Raw genomic sequence first — 19,279 nt, 5'->3', positions numbered from 1 at the left:
TAACTGCATTCTCCGTTCTAGACCAAGACTTTTGTTCAAGGGCAGTGAATTTTGGATATGTTTTAGCGAGTTCCAGATGAAGCTTATAGAGTTCATGTTTTATTCCTATGGTTCATTTCCGTGCTCTTCAAGTTTGCTCCTCCAAACTAGCCCTTGATGAAGAACTAAATTATTTAAAAGCAATAGCTATTGACAGGGGCTTTTCACCCAACATTATTAATCAAGCAGTTAAAAAATTCTCATCTCAACACACTAAAAGCCACACTCTTATTTTAGGAGATTATAAAAATTCTGTTGTCATTCCCTTCTTTCCATCAATTAGCTATAAAGTTGCACATATTTTGCAGAAATTTAACTTTCGGGTTGTTTACTCTCCCATCAATAAAATTCCAACTTCTATACTCAAGGACCCCATTCCGGATATGAATTCCTGGGGTATTTATAGGATTCCTTGCCAGTGCGGTTTAATTTACATTGGCCAAACTAAGAGAGCCTTAAAATTTCGCGTCAAAGAACATGAGGCATATGTTAGAAAAAAGGAAACACAGAAGTCTTCTGTTGCTCAACATTGTTGGTCCGAAAATCACACTTTCAATTTTTCTGCTGCCAAAATTATTCAAAAAACATCTTCCATTGGAGAACTGGATTTTCTAGAGGCATTTCACATTCATAAAAATCTTTCTGTTCTAGTTAACGATCCTAATTCCAATCCAAATTTGCCTTCGGCTTTTAGAGAAATTATGTTTTAGTTCTGGTTTCGCCAACAGATGGCGCCACTTGCTTATTCTTGTCCAGGCTTTCTTATCTTATCTAAACATTATTTCCTATCTTGTTCATTTGCGGTTTTGCAGCTGAAGATGATGGTTCGGTAAAACCATCGAAACTAGTCCTGTGAAAGTTTTGTAAATTAACGCTGATTTTTGTTGTTTGACTTCTGAATTAGTATTTATTCGGCGTGTTATTGTTGTCTTAAGGATAGCTTATGCTTTTGAGTCGTTTGCCACTGACTCAAAAAGGGCAGGGGAAGGATGTTGCGTAATCTAGGCAATATTTTTACTTGATTATTTTGAAGCAAGAATTTTATTATTACTATTTTATTATTTTCCATTATTACTATTTTTTATTATTGTTGTTTATTTTTCGAAAGTGTGTTTTTGTTTTATTATTGTGTAAAGTATTGCCTCATGATTTTTTTAACTATATTTCTTTTGTTGTGTGGCAACAGCTTTTCTCTAATTCTTCGATATATTTCTTTTTGGTGGGTGACAATAGTGATTTTGTAATGAAACATCATTTTGCTTTGAGAACATCATTTTTGATTTTGTAGATGAAACATGTTGTTTCAGAACGTTCTTTCTTTAAAAATATGTAAAATAATTGTTTTGTTTCAGAGCTCGGATTATACAAATGTTATTTTGTTTCAACATCTTTTAAATTTTCTGCTGCCTTTTGTTTTCATAACTTTTGAATTGTGCTCAGTCTTCCGTTGATTCAGCACTCTCTTAATGCCGGACGATTACTAAAGAGTAAATTCTTTGAATTTGCAGTGACAGTATGCCCAGTGGTGTATTAAGGCCTGCAATTCTAACTTTACCATCGTGCCCCGAGTTGAGCTCTATCATGTTGGCAAATGGCAAATTATCACTCTTTTTATAATCACTTCCAATTAATACGACGCCGTCGGAATTATCTTCTTCCAAAATCTTTTGTGAATATCTATTTTCAGCTGGCTAGGGTATTCACTTCGGAATCTTCGTTATAACTAACTCTTCCCAGTCTTAGTCTATATCCAAATCCTGAGTTAAGTCGGCAACGTCTTATCATCATCAGGGCCAGAGCATGTATATTTGTACAACAGGTGCAGCCGCACCGGGCGACAAAATTTGTAAAATTTAGGGAGTTACTGGGCCGCAGATTCTAGAAATCGAATTGATTTCACCGTGCTGCGAAAAGCCTATCGCCGGGACTGATCATCATTCACGAACATATTAAGAATCAAATTAACTGGATTAGTTGTATCTTCGTAAATATTAGCAAGAATTAGAAAACTGATGATTTCTTCACAGTCATGGAAAATTGGTCGCAATTCTTCGAAGTCCAGCAGTGCTTCGGCGAGAACTTTTCCTAGTAGTTGTTTAAGAGTTCCTATTAATCTCTTCCAACATGTGGATTTTAGCAAGTTTTCTAGGTTAACTAAATTTCCTTTTGTTTTTTATCAAATTCTTGAATCCAGGGTCCATAGCTAATCTGATAGATATTACAATAAATTGCTTTTTAATTTATAGCATCTAGATTGCAAACACAGTTACATCAGGAATACCTATATAAATCTTATAAATTTAAATTTTAGTGTATTTGATAATGTACCTCCGAATAAAAAGTGCTGTACAATTTCTTCTTTAATAATTCATATTTAACACACCAATATGACGCTCTATTATTACCTATTAACGATACAACGAGTATTTTCAGAAAGACTTTAATTCTGGGATCGTGAATATCATGTGTCTCTCCTTTGTTAATTCTGATGATGTGACATTACATTTACACTGGGCCGACCCGTAGACAACGTTGATGAAGATTTCGTGAGACCACGCATTTTGAATTATTCGTCATTTCTTCCCTTTGTCTCCGCTTTCTACACGGCTTCGAACGTACTTTTAGATATTGCGAATGATATTCATTCGAAATGTGATACAGAATTTTATTCTTCAGAAATGGAACAGTAACAGTTTTTAACAGACTTGTTGAATAAAGATCGATTCAATGCGTTGAATCTTCTTACAAATCTGTGGGACACGGTGTTAAAGTTCGTAGCGCAAGTGAAAAGTTTCTGTAGGATAATCGGAAAGAGTACAGGATATTACATCGTGCAGTGACCGATATACAAATTACAGTAATTCAGAATCGGATTCACAACTACAAGGTAAGCACGATTTCTTTATGTCTATTTTTGATTATTGTCTTAAGTTTCTTAAAGTTGGTGCTGTACCTACTGGTAATGATTCTAATATTACATATAGTATGGATTGCGGGGGGGGAGTTGCCCCACACCGTATGCTCGGATGTTGGAAGAAAAATGACAAAACACCTTTAAATTGATCAATAAACACTGAAACAGCCTTTGAGTCATGTAAACAGCGTTTGACACACGTTACAAATTTAGTCTACCCAGACCCAAAATAGAAAATTGCTCTCATGTGCGACGCATCAGACAAAGCCATAGGCGCTTGCGTCCAACAACTCAATGCACAAATATGGGAACCATTAGGATTTTTCCTCCCAGAAAATTGAGCGATGCGGAACAAAAGTATAGTACTTAGGACGAGAGCTGTTAGCAATATTTGCCACTATCAAATACTTCAACTATCTGCCTGAGGGTACGAACTTTACAGTATTAAGAAACTTGAAGATGATACAAATGAGCTAGTAAAAGTTCTATTAAGAGAAATGCTTTCGGCTCAGGCGAAAGCAGTTGCCTTATCCCGGGGTAACAAATGCTGGAGATTTTCAAACACGTCCATGTGTGAAGTCTAAAGTAAATCATGTGAATGATAGCTATTTCTTATGAACGACAATATTTTGTTGAAGGAGAGTCTAGTTTGAAAAGTAATAAGATCTCCTTGGAAGGTGTAACCCCAGATTATAAGTCAGCATAAACAAGTTGCCACGGGATCTAGAAGAAATTGAAGTTACTGGAAGCAGTGGGTCAAGGACAGACCAAAACCAATTGGCAAGTAGAAATCATAAAAGAAATACTAATATGTTACATTAATTAGTATATAAATAGCATATAGTCAAACCAACTAACACACACACACAGATCGTATTTTATTCTCGAGTGTCAAGATGTAGGAACATCTTTTACTCGACTTCTGATAAGAATGAGGTGGGAGGAGAAAGAGTAGGGTGGAAGGAAGTGTGGGAGGCGAAAAAAGAGTGTCAGGTCGGCGCTAGCGGCGGCGGGAAAAGGGGGGGGTAAATTCAGTGTCGTTATAAGATGTAGCCGCGGGTGGTCGTTATAAGATGTAGCCGCTGTAAGATGTAGCCGCAGAGTCAGTTTAGCGTGAATGAGTCAATTAAGGTTGTAATTCTTATGTGGGTAGGATGTCACATGGGTACCGATATTTTTCACTGGGATGCGGGGAGTGTCTGAGAGTGCTAATAAGGCTATTACTGTGGGTTTGTACTGAATAAAAGAAGTTGAACCCTAATCGTTTAATATACTCTTGAATAAGTTCGATTTGAAGGTCTCTGTGAATGTAGATGTTTGGAATATACCAGGGAGCATTAATAATTTTTCGTAGAATTTTATTTTGCAGAATTTGTAATTGTTTAATATTGGTTTTAGCTGCATGTCCCCAGATCGTAGCTGCACAAAGGAGGGCTGGACGAAGTATGGAGAGATATAAAATTAATTTGTTTGTAGTAGATAAGTTGCTTTTTCTACCAAGAAGAGGTCGCATAGTGGCTGTGGTGATTTAAAATTTTTGTACTACGGAGCGGAAGGGGGTTCTGAAGGTAAGTTTTTGGTCAAGGGTGACTCCAAGGTATTTGGTTTCATTAATTCAGTCTATTTCTTCGTCAGATATTTCAGGGGGTGGAGGATAGTATTTCATGCTTCCTTTAAGAAAATTATTGCCTTAGTTTTATCAGTGTTAATTTTAATCCTACAAAGGGTGAGCCATTTTTCCAGTTTTATAAGATAGTTTAGTAGTTGGATTCTTACGGCAATAAGTGTGCTGGCTTTAGTAAGTATAGCGGTGTCATCGGCAAAGAGTGCAAGATGAGCGGAAGGGTCTTTAGGAATGTCTTGTGTATAAATATTAAAAAGGTACGGCGAAAGTGCCGACCCCTGTGGGTCACCAGCATTGATTACTCTGGTGGTTGAGTGCGCAGTACCGATTTTATTTCTGAATGTTCTGTTGCTGAGAAAAGAGGCTATTAAGCGAATAAAATGATCTGAAAAATTGAGAGTGATTAGTTTGTAAATAAGGCCTCGATGCCATGCCCTGTCAAAAGCTTTCGTGATATCGAGGAATATAGCACCGGTTGGATGCTTGCAGTTATAGCCTTCAGTGATAATGTTGATAACTCTAAGAAGTTGGCGGCAAGTGCTATGATGATTCCGAAAACCGAATTGTTCTTCTGGGAGAAAATTCATGTAAGGGTGAATTTTTTTGGATGTGGAAAAGTAGGATTTTTCTCAGTAACTTTAGACAGATGGCTAAGTAAACTGATAGGGCGATAGTTCTGTGGGAAGGTTGGATTTTGTTGCGGTTTAGCAAAAACAATTATTATAGCTTGCTTCCATGAGTTAGGAAAATGAGCGAATTTGATAATGTTGTTGATAATCTTAGTTAGGCAAGTAAGAGCGTTGATCGGAAGATGTTTCAGTGCTTTGGTCGAGATGCCATCGTGCCCTGGGGCTTTCTTCGTTTGTAAAGAGCTGATGATGTTGGCAACGATTGTTGGCAACAATTGTCAGGAAAGTGAAGTTGTACGGAGCAGGAGTATTAAGGAAGTTATTGACCACCAGGCTGACCCGTTGAATATGGTTATTGTCGTACGGAGTGGGATTAAGAGTGAATGTATTTTTCATATAGTCCGCAAAAGATAAAGCTTTATTTTCTTTTGTATATGAAATTACACTAGGTCTATGGATAGGTGGGATAGGTTTATAAGGTTTCTTGAATTTGCGGGAAATGTCAAATAGCGAATTGTCCTCTATAGCTAGGTAATTTAGGAAATTGGTCCATTTTTGGTTTTCGACGTTCTTGATTCTTCTGTTGATTTCTTTTTGCATAGAGTTTAGTTCGCGTTTGAGTTGTGGATCCCTGGTGGTTTGCCATCTTTTACGGATCCGGTTTTTCTCTTTAATACTATTTCTTATATCGGCAGGCAGGGGGAGGAAAGGCTTGTTCACATAAAAAGTATTGGTGGCTTCCTTTAAAGCAGAATTGATGCAGTTGGTAAATTTTGAAACTTCGTGTTCTAAATCGTCTTTGTTGTTGATGTATGGGTTTCCTTGTATGGAATTATTCAGAATTTCAGAGTATTTGATCCAATTTGTAACTCCTATACTTCTGTCAAATGATTGGAGGTATTTATTAATGGGGATTTCGAATACAATGGGGTTGTGGTCGGAAGAGAGGGCTGGAATTACAGAGATATTGCATTTGTTAGCAATGTTATTTGAGATGAAGAAGTCAATTGTGGTGGCGCTATTGTACCCGTAATGGGTGGGCTCGTCTGGGGCATGAATATTATAATTATTTGATTGAATGAGTTTAAATATGTCATTTCCTTTTTTGTTAGCAGGTCCTCGGTTCCAGCAGGGGTGTTTGAAGTCCCCTCCGACAATAGTAGAAGTATTAGAATTAAGGAGGTGATTCAATTCTTGTGCGCTGGGATTATTATTTGGCGAGATGTATACATTAGAAATTTTGAATTTTATATGTTCTATTGCAATTTCTATTGTGTTACTTTCGAAAGTGGTGCTGGGATTAGGAATTTGAGAGTGTTTTATGCTCCTTTTAACAAATGTGATGATGCCACCGCCTCTTCCTGTCTCACGATCCGTACGGTAGGTGTTATAATTAGCATAAAGTACTTTGAGTGCTGGTCTAAGGTGAGTCTCTTGTATGAGTATTACGTCAGGTTCAATTTCAATAATGAGGTTGAATAATTAATCTTTTTTATGGTAAAGACCGTTTGCGTTCCAAGAAAGGATTTTTATGTTGCACCTATTCTTGAATTTATTAGAATTAAAGATGATTTCCTATTTTTTCAATGATTTCGACTACTGCGATTATTTTATCAAGAGGTGATTTCTTGGTTTTAATGTTTTTGAGTCTTTGTATCACTATTGTGCAGATTGTTTTTAACGAAGAGAAGTCGAAGAGTTCTGACAGGGAGGATTCTGCGGTGCTGGTAGTTTCTTTTGTTGGAGTTTCGTTTTGAATGGAGGTTTGAGCGAGATTTTCGTTATTGTTTGATGTCAGCGGAGGAAAGTCTTGTTTTCTGTTAGTCCAGGGATTGATTGCTGATGGAGGACTGGGTTGGAATTGAACTTGTTAGTTTTTTGGTCTGGCCGGACAATTTGAGAAGTTGGCTGGGTGAGGACATTTGCAGTGATAACATATGGCTGGCTGGTCGCGACTATGGGTGCATTCTATAGGTTTATGATTGCCTCCGCAACGGACGCATACCCAGCCTCTGGTGCAGAGCAGAAAACTGTGAAAAAATCCCTGGCATCTATAGCATTGTGGAGGGCCAGGTTTCTTGCGTAATGATTCTATTGGTACGTTCATATAACCTATGCGTTTGATTTTGAATACTTCCTTAGTTTCTTCTGATTTTGGTATATGTACTAAGAAAAGCGGCATTGGTTTATTTTCTCTTCTGTTTCTTAATAGTGTAATAAAGTTAACCTTGAATCCTTTGTCAAGTAGTTCTTGAGTGATGGTTTGGGAATCTGTGGTGATGGGTAATCCTCTTATTATGACTTTTAAAGCTTTATCTTTCTCGAATATTCTCGAATATTTGCAGATTTGCGTATAAAATTTAGAAGCAATACCTTCGAGCGGAGGAGATCAAAGAATTCCTAGCCCAATCTTTCAACGTGATCAAAGTTAGTGAGACAGCTCGAGACAAAGAAAATTTATAATATTACTGAATTATTGTGTTTTTATGTTTCGGTTGATAGTTATAAAGCCAAGGGCGCTGTGGTTGGATGGCACATGTGCCAACATTTCTACCCTCCTTCTGATTAGAGCAAACTCAAGCCGAGGTGCGTGAAGTGTGCTGGCGGCCATAGAAGCTCAGAGTGTGAGTGGAAATGAGCTGTAAGTACAATTTAGGTCACGGTGCCAATTATAAACTATGCCCTAAAAATCTTTTGAATATTAAAAGTTCTGGAAGGACAGGGGTAAACTGTTCGGCTGGCCTGACATGAGGTCGGAGGCTTTCCTCATTTTTTTTAAGGAGTATTGCACTAAAAATTCTGAGAAACCTTCCAAAACCATTATTGATCGGAAACCTGATATCAATCCTGCTGAATGTTCAACCAAAACTCTATTCAAAAGAGTAGCTGTTTCCAAAAAAGGCCTAATAAAACGACTTTCTGATCTTAAAAAACAGCATTATTTTTCTGAAAATATTTCGAAGATATTTTTTGATTTTTTTTTTTTCAAATTCATCAAAGAAATCAATACTATGGTTTCTTATTTTTCTTTTTAGATATAATTCGTATCATAGCCAGTAGATTGTTGGAGGTCAGAGTCGCTCAGACGGGTAAGTGGTTAATGACTCTGACTGCCGTACCGAAGAGCTCGGGTTCAAATATCGAATAAGGCATGGATGTAAATTCTCCGTCTCTTCATAGTAAGTAACAGTGGGCGCTTATTAGGTGCCTCTATAGTAAAATGACCACTGCTTCTGGCCTTAGTAGGGGCCAAGGCCTAAAATGGCTAGTGCCCGCCATAAAAATGTGTTGGAGGTCAGAGACGCTCCGACACCTCTTGATATATTGTTTGTGATATTTTTAATATTCAAAGCGGAAATGCACGCGATCATGCTAATTGAATTTTGTGTATAATGTATATTTCGTTTTTTACATAATTTCTTAATTGGTTCTTTCGATATTTCCGTACTTTCCTAAGTCTGCGTTCGGTGTGCTTTATATTTCTACCAGAATGTTTTAAATTTCACATAGTTGTTTTTCTATTTTACTTTCACACTATGCTTTATTAACTTCCTACCTGCCTTATCAGACATGCACAATCTGGCTGCTTTAGTTCGCCAAGGTGCATGAAATGCTCAAAGGACAATATGCCGTATAAATGCCCCTTACAAAGGATGAGAAGTTACCGGTGTTCGCTGCTGCGGCGAACACTCAGCGACATCCAAATTATATCCTGAATTCACCAAGCCGCAAGAAACAAAAATTACAAAGTCGAAAGTTCGTAAAACTAAAACATACGCCCAAGCCCTTACAGCTGTCTGTTCTCAAGACTTTGCCGAGAAATGCGTTGATATAGCGCTGGAGATAGAGAATACTTTCACCTTCGGGGATAAAACGCTGAAATGTTGTTTACAGGAATTCCTGCAACTGGTCGATGTATATAGTCGAGTTATCACATTTAACAACGTGTGAGGCTAGACAAACGCTTCTGAGGAACGAACTTGTTTATCGCTTTCCATTAGACGGTTCCTAGCCGAAACACAAATCCTCGAAAGCTCTATCCCGCCTTGTTAAGTGGGACGTTTTGAAACTGAACTGAAAATATTTCGTTTGAATCGCTGTCTCTTGTATGATTTCTCCAACAACCTGGTTTTCGCATAAGTGAACCAATTAGATAGCTCAAAAATAACATTTCGGGAAAATGTATTTTCGACACCTTGTCGAGGGTAGCTTTTAGAGCCTGTCTGAGAGCGGTGTCAAACACCGGAGTACCTGGTCCTAAGACCAACCTCCACCGAGAAATAATTCCTTGCGAATATATCTTAACGAAGTAAAAGTAGATATACTAAATGACATAAAAGTTACTAAGTTGAAGAAAAGGTCCTAAAGGTTAAAGTATCACTCATGAAAAACATTCCCAACTGAGAAAAGGAAAGCAAAGCTATCATACTGGTGAGTAAAAAGGCGAAGATATTCAAAAACAAAACATATAAAGGCAATATGAAAATTTTAAAGGGCATCATAACAATTTCAAAATAAATCACAGGAACTTAAAATTCTGGAAAAAAATGCAAAGACAAATATAAAATCATAAAACTAAACTCAGTGGCATAACAGCCCTAATGGGCCAAGGCCTGCAGTGCCCGAAAGCTGCTTTCTTGACCGTGGGCCCTGGGGTGCGCAAGCATATGACCTGAAAAATTGGTCAGCTTGTCGCAGGACCCCCAAGCGAACTTGGTACTCATTTTATCGACCCAAGTGATGGAAATCAAGGAATGAAAGGCTGAGCCGACTTTGCCCAGCCCGGGAATTGAACCCCGGACCTGTGGTGCTGCCCGGGCCTTAATATAAAATCATACGCTATAAACTATGCGGAAAATATGTAATGTACCAGCTAAATATCAAAAATATATATAAGCACAAAATTTGAATAAGACTACTTGTAGTACTACTATTGAAAATTTTCCCATAATATTGAGCAACAAAAACATTTTGTCAATGAGTGTAGGATCTACCTTAATCTCATATAATCTACCAGTGATGCTTTTCAGAATATCTAATGCAGAAAAATTAGTAAATATTTTTTTGATTTCGTTAATTACCTTGGATATATCAGTAAGTGTAGTCGTGATGCTATTTGAATTGTTGTTATTCTTATTTGTCGAGGTTTCAGGTCTCTCAGATCTATGAATTTTTAGCTTTTACCCCCTCGGAATATTTTTATTTTCTACAGGCATTTCTGGTATTATCTTCTTACTATGAAGAACAAACTTCTCAATATTGTAACTCTCTTTTGCCTGGCTTCACCACGTGGTCCAGAATTTGATTTGCCATGATCATGAGTTTTTCCCCAAACGTTTTTTCCTGTTATTAGCTGAGTGGAAAAATTGGCAGCATGAAGCTCGTTTATTTATTTCTCGTTAAACTTTATTGAAACTCGTTACTCAATTTCATCTTCATATCGAACAAATTTCATAAATTAATAGAGACGAGTTTTTGGTGCTCGACCGACTGATTGTCGCTGGCAGACTCTCATAATTCCTTTGTCATGCAGTATTCGATTAACAAAAACAAAATAGCATGATGCGTTTCTGTCACTGAAATTGATCAAGGATCAGGGAAGTTAATTTACGGGGTGCGCTATGCTAGGCCTTTAACTCCACATCGTTAGAGATAAAATAATTACACCAAAAGAGGGGTTCATCTAATACGGGAAAAATTTAGAAGCCTAATTTATAAAAATAAAAGCTTTCAGATAATGCCTTCCGCGTGAGAAAAAAGGCAAAAACTCATAGAAGGGTTTTTTAATTTAAATTTCGTGTCTAAAAAGAGCCAGAATTCAATTTGGAGGGCACTCATTATTTATAAAATTTGGAATAGAGTTAAAAGATGCAAAATGTTTCCTCGATTCTTGATAGCAACTATAAAATAAAAATCATAAGAACAGGCAGTCCAGATGAAAAGAGCTAGCGCGAATTCAGTGAACTTACATCCACTCGGGGTAGCTGGGCGAAATAGGTGGGGGGGGGAACCCGTTAAGCGAGTTCTAGAAGCAAGTCAGAGTAACAGCTGATCGAGGAGAAGAAGTTTTAGTCGCTATTCAACGCGACGTTTAAAGGTCAGATAAGAGCAGCCCCATGGAGGTAAGAAAGGAAGGAGTGGCCAACCGGCACTAGAAGTGAAGCACTGCTTCGAAGCTTCTGTCACTAGATGGGGTGCTCTTTGTTTACATTCAGAAGCTCGCTTGACAGTGTTCTGATAGTATTTCGACACACGACAGTTCCATACAAATCGAAAAAGGGACACTTTCACATGAAAGAAACATTCATAGTGTGATAGATAATAGCAATTTGTATAGTTTAGTGACATTTAAGCAAAAATCACATCTTGGTTATTTTTCGATAACTAACAACAGCGATTTTGATTCTGAATTTGTTTTATAAAATTTTAAGCTGTTGAACTACAAAAATATAAATTTTAACAAAAATGTTATGCTTAAAGAACGAAAAATACCTTACGGTACCTGTAAAATTGTATATGCCTTTCGATACCCCTGATAGAGTATTCGCTACTTTTATTTTATGTTTCAAACGCCAAAATGTTTTAAATAAAATATTTTTTTCATATCCATATATTATTGTAACATGTACCTTTTAAAATTTTTTAGAGGAAAGGCTTTACTGTTGCTCATTTTAAACTCATCATTTTAATTTTATATATCTGAAAAATAATCCCTTTGAGCTTACACGTTTTACTTATTTGGGTTAATTAAAAATAAAATATAGTGAATGCACAGAAATTAAAGATTTGCACATGCCGGAAATGAAAAATATGAAATATGTATGGGTATTTATGCATGTGCTTGCAAAAAGCATGTATCTGCCTTTAACAAAATACATAAATATTCATTAAATTATTTATAAATGTATTTGAAATGAAGAATTTATTAATTTATAAACAACTGTGAAAAAATCTAATTATTAAATGTATCTATTAATTTATAATGATTATAAATGTTATCTAAATATATAATAACCTTAATATTGAATTGTAAACATAAATTGAAATCCTGTTGACAAATACGTTATAAAACTATTTAAGCAAGAATTGTTCGTACAGGAAAGCAATCTGTTATAAGGCATTGTAAAGCATATGCTATGAGATGCGCACTTAAGAAAGTAATAAAGAGTTTTGGAATATGTATTGTTGAAATTAATGGTAAAAAAAATCTGATAAGTATAATTAAAAGAATTATTCCCCTTACATTTTATAATAACTCAGTTACAAGTTTTAAATAATACTTTAAAAAAATCCTTATTTTATTCCCTTTTAGAAATGTTCAGAGAAAGTTAAGTACTATTTAAAGTATTTCGCTAATTTTTAACAATTCTTTAATTTAAAATGAATCGAATAGAGCATTAATTATAAATTGACTTATATTTTTGGATTTAAAAGATGCCTCAGAAGCCAAAAAATCATGTCATATTTAAGAAAGTATTTTAGGAAGAAGCTCTATAAATAGAAAAGAAATAATGCATAACTTTAATATTAATAATGCAATAAACTTTAATCTTAATTTTTGTACCTTAACCGAATAAAATCGAATTACCTTAAATTTTTTTTCTAATGTAATTAACGAAAACTTGTGAAAATATTTCATTCAAATTAAACCATTCTGAGAAAACTGTTCTGCGAAAAATATAGCATTTAATTCCGTTCAGAATGAAATGTTGTTTAAAAATATGTTGTTTTCATATACTTAGGACTCTGAAGTGTTGCAGAAAAAGAAAATATATACATTTATATGTATATTTGCGACGTAATTACAAAATATTTACACCCGAACGCGTCAAATCCCATAGAACTCAATGGTAAATGACCCAATGTTTTGGTCACCACGTAGGGATCGCCGGTGCTTCAGAGCAGGGTACGGGAGAAACCTGTTTAGGGCTACTCCATCTTACTTCCTACCTCAATGAGCAGCCTCTTAGGGGGGTCGAAAGCAACCCGTTTAGCGGGTAAAAAGAAACTTTTAAGAAGCAATTAAGAATAAAGTGGAGTCGCGTGCAGCTGCAGAGATAAAATTGTCTCTTGTTAAAAAGACGTTAAAAGACTCTTTTTAAAGAGTTAAAGAACAGGGTTCCTCCGGTCAATGCCCTTACGCATTGTTAACGCAGAGGCGGTTGGGGTTTAGGAATCTGAGGTAGTTCAACACTTGTGCGTCCGTATGTTCATACCGGCGCCATTTAAATGGCGAGCATAATCAGGTTGTGAAATAGCTCTGGTTCGCTTTCTTGAAGAGGCAACCGCAGGATGGTATACCGGCAAGGTATGTAATACTGGATTTCCAGCAAGATGGATGTTTTTGAAAAATCTTTCCGAAAGTCGCTGTATAAAGCGATTAATGGACATAATTTTGAGATCGTTATGAATGTCATCGTTCCTTACGAACCTTGGAGCGTTTAATATCTACCGTAAAAATTTAAATTGAAAACTTTGGATGTGTTTACGGTTAGCCAGAGCAGCTGAGCCCCGGATGAGACTCGCGTAAGTATGAATAGGCCTTATTATTGATTTACAAAGCAAGATCTTGTTGTCGAGTGACAGGTCGTTATTTTTAGCGAAAAATGGGTGCAGGTTGCCTTTGGCAGCTTTCGCATTCGCAATGATTTTTTGAATGTGAAGTTGCCATGTTAATTTTCAGTCAAACACCAAGGTATTGGTATGAAGAAACCCAGGGAATAAGTTCACAGAAGAATATGAGGTTATCTAAAGGTGGGATATTTCTTCCGATGAATAAAGTGGTAGCATATTTAGCGACATTAATTTTGATTTTATACAGTCCGAGACAGAGTTCTAAGGCTGAAAGGTAACTCTGTAATGTACAGATTACCGTGGTGATGTTGGTATGTTGAGTTAAGATGGCCGTATCGTTTGCATATAAAGCTAGATCGATACTAGGTGCCTTAGGCACGTCGTTTATATAGATACTGCAGAGCAGTGATGAGACAAGACTGCCCTGGTGGCATATAGCATAGATCGGACGGGGAGAGGAGAATTTGTGGTTAACCCTTTGCAGCGCACTATACGTTAACGTCGGAATTTCAACCAAAAAATGTTGTATCCAGTCTATTTAGTCCTAAAGGAGTATACAGGTAAAATTTTGTAAAAGATGCACTTACCGTTTTAATTCTGTAGGTGTTCCATGAGGTGGATCACTGCGCCGCCAGAGCTTTTAAAAGTGCGACTAAGCGAGCATTGCAGTGAAGCACGAAAACGATTAGAAGCGTTTGTATAAGAATGAAAAAACTCTGTATTATGGCTGCATACATGTTTTCTTGGATATACACAATATTCTTGAATATATACGGATAAATGAGATAAATATTTATATACACAAGTCCTATATACAAAAATATTTACAAATTTTCGGAAAGAGCGCTTCGCCAAGAGTTAGACCTCTCCGCGCCATTTCTGGAAAATTAATAATAAAAAAATTAACTACGATTAATATTACAATAAAGAAATATAAGTCTATGATATATACATACACGAAAAATATATACATAATTATTGAAAATAAACGGGAATGAGACTAAAAAGCAACAGCAAAAAATTCGCGCAGGTCTAAGTAAAGATGAGTCAAGCTACTAATAAAATTCCCGCCTAAAAACTAGTCCCAAAAAATTCGAGATGCCAATATTAGGGCTTTCATAACACAAAACAAGCCTCACCCCTCAATAGTGCTTTGTTTGAATTCATTCCCCCCCCAAAGCAACGGAAACAGAAAACGTAAACAACGGATGTTCTCTCCTAAGCACAGATGTTCTGATTCGTAACAGCATGAGATCGCTAAAGGCGCAGTGTTCCCGCTAATGAAACACCTGGGTTTATTCAATGATTCTGGGTATGGTTTATGTCTGAAAGATTAAAAAAAATATAGAACAGATAATTTCGAGTACAGCCAGAAAATTATGCCTAATTTTTTTTCCAAATAAAATTTTTTATATCATTAAAAAAATAGAGAAAATTACTTGAAAAAAAGTGGATTTTAATAACACTTAATAAATGAACGTTCTGTGTCTCCTTGTGATATGCTGCTATCTACTGTTTAAAAAGAAAAGTTCAAAGTATATTATAAAGACATTTGTATCTATTTACGGTTGAATTTAAAGGTTTCAGAAGGGATTCAATTTGGGTGTTCCATGTACTGGAACACTGAACCTCAAAGGGTTAATTCGTACGCGGAAACTTCGTCCGGTCAAGTACGAATCAATAATTTTAATGAAGTGAGCCAAAACTCAAGCCGCAGGGGCTTGTATATAAGTCCGTCGTGCCAAACCCTGTCAAAGGCTTTGGCCACGTCGAGGTAGACGATTCCAGTTAATGGGTCTGTAATTGACGGGTAAATTCAAATTTTGCCCCTTTTTTGGTATGGGGACGACCGCTACAATTTTCCAACAGTCGAAGTAGCTTCTCCTGAGCATAAAATTAATAAGGACCGTAATCCAAACAAACATTACGGGGGAATTCTTAATCATGCTATTAGAGATACATCTATGCCTGGAGCCTTATTTGGCTTTAGTCTTTCGATGTTCTCCATCACATCTTTAGGATCAGTGGGCCTGAGTTCAAGCGTGATAGGTTGTGTTAGAAACTATTCAACACGTGAATGTCTGAGCCCTTGTGTAACCCGCAGTGGCTGATCGCACCTACGGCTAAGAGGCTATTCACACCACCTACGTTCGCGCATGCGGACAATCAGCTAGCATTTTACCTGAAAGTGATTTTGATAAACTTTTAGCAAAGCTAAATTTTACGCAGATTTCCGTAAAGCAGGCGATAGAGAGAGCGAAGATTGTTAACAATAACTCAACAATAGAAAGGGTTGTTAATAGTTAATAGTTAATAGTTGTTAATAGTAAAATAAGCAGGCATACAGAATTGTTAATAACCAGTATTATATGATTAATTATTCATTTACTAGTTGATTTAATCGCTTTTAACTTATTTCATGTCTAAATTTTCTACACAGAAAACCTCTGTCTAATTTTTATTATCTTTTCTCGGACGAAAATTATCAAAGAGAAATGAATTAAAGTCTTGATTGCGCAAAACACATCTTTGAAGCTAAATGTATTCTAAGATGTACAAAAAAATGTAAACAAGATTTTGTCCCCCCCCAATCAGTCATTTAAACTATTCCAAACGCTCAGGAAAACGATAAACATTGCGAACATAAAAATCTACTCTTTTTTTATATACTTTAATAAAAGGAAATGCGTTCCTTCTTTTTATAAGAAAAGGAACCCATTTTCCTTTCTAAACTTTTGAAAGTCGCCAACGCTTAAAATATGATAAACTACGCCAAGGTCGTAACCCGCCTTTTAAAAAAAGATTCACTGCAACACTTAGGCAGTTCGCGTACGCAGAATCCGTTACGGATCTGACAGTTCAATGCGTATGCGTGGTTAATGTGGGTACGAATAGCTTAAGCGGATAATCGCACCGCTGGTGCAAATAGCATCGGGACCTATGCAACCGGACGGTTACAGTAGGCGTCGTTATTTGGAGTGAATTGTGTTGCAAGGCTGTTGGCTAAAACTTCAGCCTTTTCCGTGTCTGTGTAAGCCATCTGTGCGTCATCGGCCGTTTGAAGGGGCGAATGTGTCTAGATTGTGTGCGTATTCGGGCGGTGGCACGCCAAATCGAATTATCTTCAGTCGTTAAGGACTCAATGTAGTGTTTACACTCCATCTGTTTAAAAAGAAGGGTTTCATTCCTTATCTCGTTCTGTATTTTGCGAAGTTGGGAGCGGATGCTGGAATCGTGCGACCTTTGCCAAAGTTTTCGCAAAACGTTTCGCTGCTTAATTTTGGATTTAGTCTCAGGTCTGACACCCGGATCGAAAATAAGTTTTAAAGCCTCAGCTCTCGCTTCTTTGAGTATGGACTCCAAATTTTGTAAGCACCTGTCAAAGTCCGAATTGCTGGAAATTTTGATAGGGGGAGTAGCAGTACGTTCCAAGATAAATCTAAAATCGTCCCAATTTTTAGAGAATTTCTCCTGTAATTTTGAGTAACGATTTTGAACATCTAAGGTAATCAAAACTGGATAGTGATCAGAATCAAGGTCTTGAATCACTTTTATTTCATGCCTAAAACTGACATTATAAAAGGCAGCCAAATCAAGAACTGCAGGGGACCCTCTAACAGGGTAGTAAGTCGGGAGAGTAGGAGCTATGATCTGTACATGGTTACTCTGGCACCATGAATTTAGACTTATGCCAAACTTGTTTTTGTTAGAGCAAAACCAAGCGGTATGACGTGAATTTAGATCGCCGGCAATAAGTACGTGATTTGATATTGCTAAAAGTTTATCAAAATCACTTTCAGGAAAAGTACTTCTTCCACGTGCAGCTGAAAGTAGAGAAGTATGCCGAAATGACTGTTAGTGGGGGAGAATTTTGGAGGGAAATTTTGATAATTGTCGCTTCCAAGATACTTGAATCAGGGGGTATCATGTGATGCTTAATCGAAAGCTTCACATAGATACAGGTCGCTGGGGTTAAGTGAGCCTCTTGGACTAATTTCAAGTCAAGATCGTGCTCTGCAATAAAGTCTTTACCTCATCGATCTTATTGATGAGGCCGTTTGCATTCCATGTACACATGGTAAGTTCTCTGTTGGTAATAGAACTTTGCCTGTTTTGACAATTGAATTTAAGGCCGCTATAAAAAGATTACAGCTCTGAAAAACCGAAAACACGGGTCTAAAGTAGACGAATAATCCTAATTTGAAAGCATAACATAGCTTTCATAAATTAGGAAGGCCCTCGCAAGAGCGTCTGTTTGTCTAAGCTTTGGCGGGGCCCTTTGAAAGGCTTGCAGTAGAATATGCCTATCTACCGCTGGGTCACGAGAGATTTCAATAAGGTATTTTAAAGTAGAGGAGAAAACAACCTCAGAGTCTCCACTTTCTACTTGAGTAACCGGGGGGCGCTACTTGAGGCACATTCGCCGTAGCTGCCGGATTTGGACCCTTGTTTTTGGGTCGAGGGTCCGTAGATCCTTTACCTTGGGTCGCTGCATAAGACAACGAGTTTGTGCTTGGTGGAGCAGACACAGGGGCTTGTTGTATAGCTTTTTCTGTGGTTTTCGTGGTCTGCCCTAGGAGCTTGTTTGTATTGCTCTTTTTGTTGTTACTTGAGTAACGAGGACAAGATTTAAATGATGCTGGATGAGAACTCCACATTTGCAACAGCAAGCAGGTTGATCGTCACTTAAAGTGCAATCTTTTGTCCAGTGCTGTCCAGCGCATTTCACACAACAGATGTTAAAGGTGCAAGTTTCAGAAGAATGAAAAAATCCTTGGCACCTAAAGCATTGAGTCAGGCCTTTACGGCCTCTGTAAGCCTCAAACTTGACCTCAGCTCTCTATATATCGGTAATGCTATACAGTTGGTCAAGGAAGAGATGAGGTCGGACTTGTATATAAACAAGTTGCATATGGTGTCTAGTGCGCGGCTTAGTCAACCGAGCGCATCTATGCACTTGAAAACCCCAGGATTCCACTTCATTTTTTACGTCCTCGAGTTCAGTTTCTTTAGGGAGGTCTCTAACCCTTTAACTGTCAAGTTATTTTGATGATTTGGGTACACAAATTGTCAAATTTTTTTTATTGCAAAAACCAAATGTTTAGTACAAAATAAAATATACTTTAGTAGTTAAAAATTGATATTTTGACGTACATTGGTAAAATTTTTAAAGTTTTGTAGCCACTGCATATTTGTTTGAGGCGGCTGCCACTCAACATGGCAGTTGCAAAGTTCGCTTCTAGTGGAGCATTATTTTCTAAAAATGAAAAAAATTAATTAATTTCTAAAACATAAATAAATATAAGTGAATACCTATTAGTAGTTCAGTAATTCAGTCTTGTGTGGTACAACTGGAAACACTTTTCCAAGCACAAACCAACTCCACAATCACTACACCAGAATCGTGATTCCTTCCTTATCTTTTCCCCATTTTTATCCTTTTTCGAACAACACACTTTGCACTGTCTTGTAGGCTCACGTTTCGCAGGAGTAAGAGGA

The sequence above is a fragment of the Stegodyphus dumicola genome, chromosome X2 (assembly GCF_044657685.1).
Source record: "Stegodyphus dumicola isolate Sdum_Otavi_A_Nest chromosome X2, ASM4465768v1".
Taxonomy (NCBI): Eukaryota; Metazoa; Arthropoda; class Arachnida; order Araneae; family Eresidae; genus Stegodyphus; species Stegodyphus dumicola.
Note: the sequence above shows the minus strand (reverse complement) of the source record.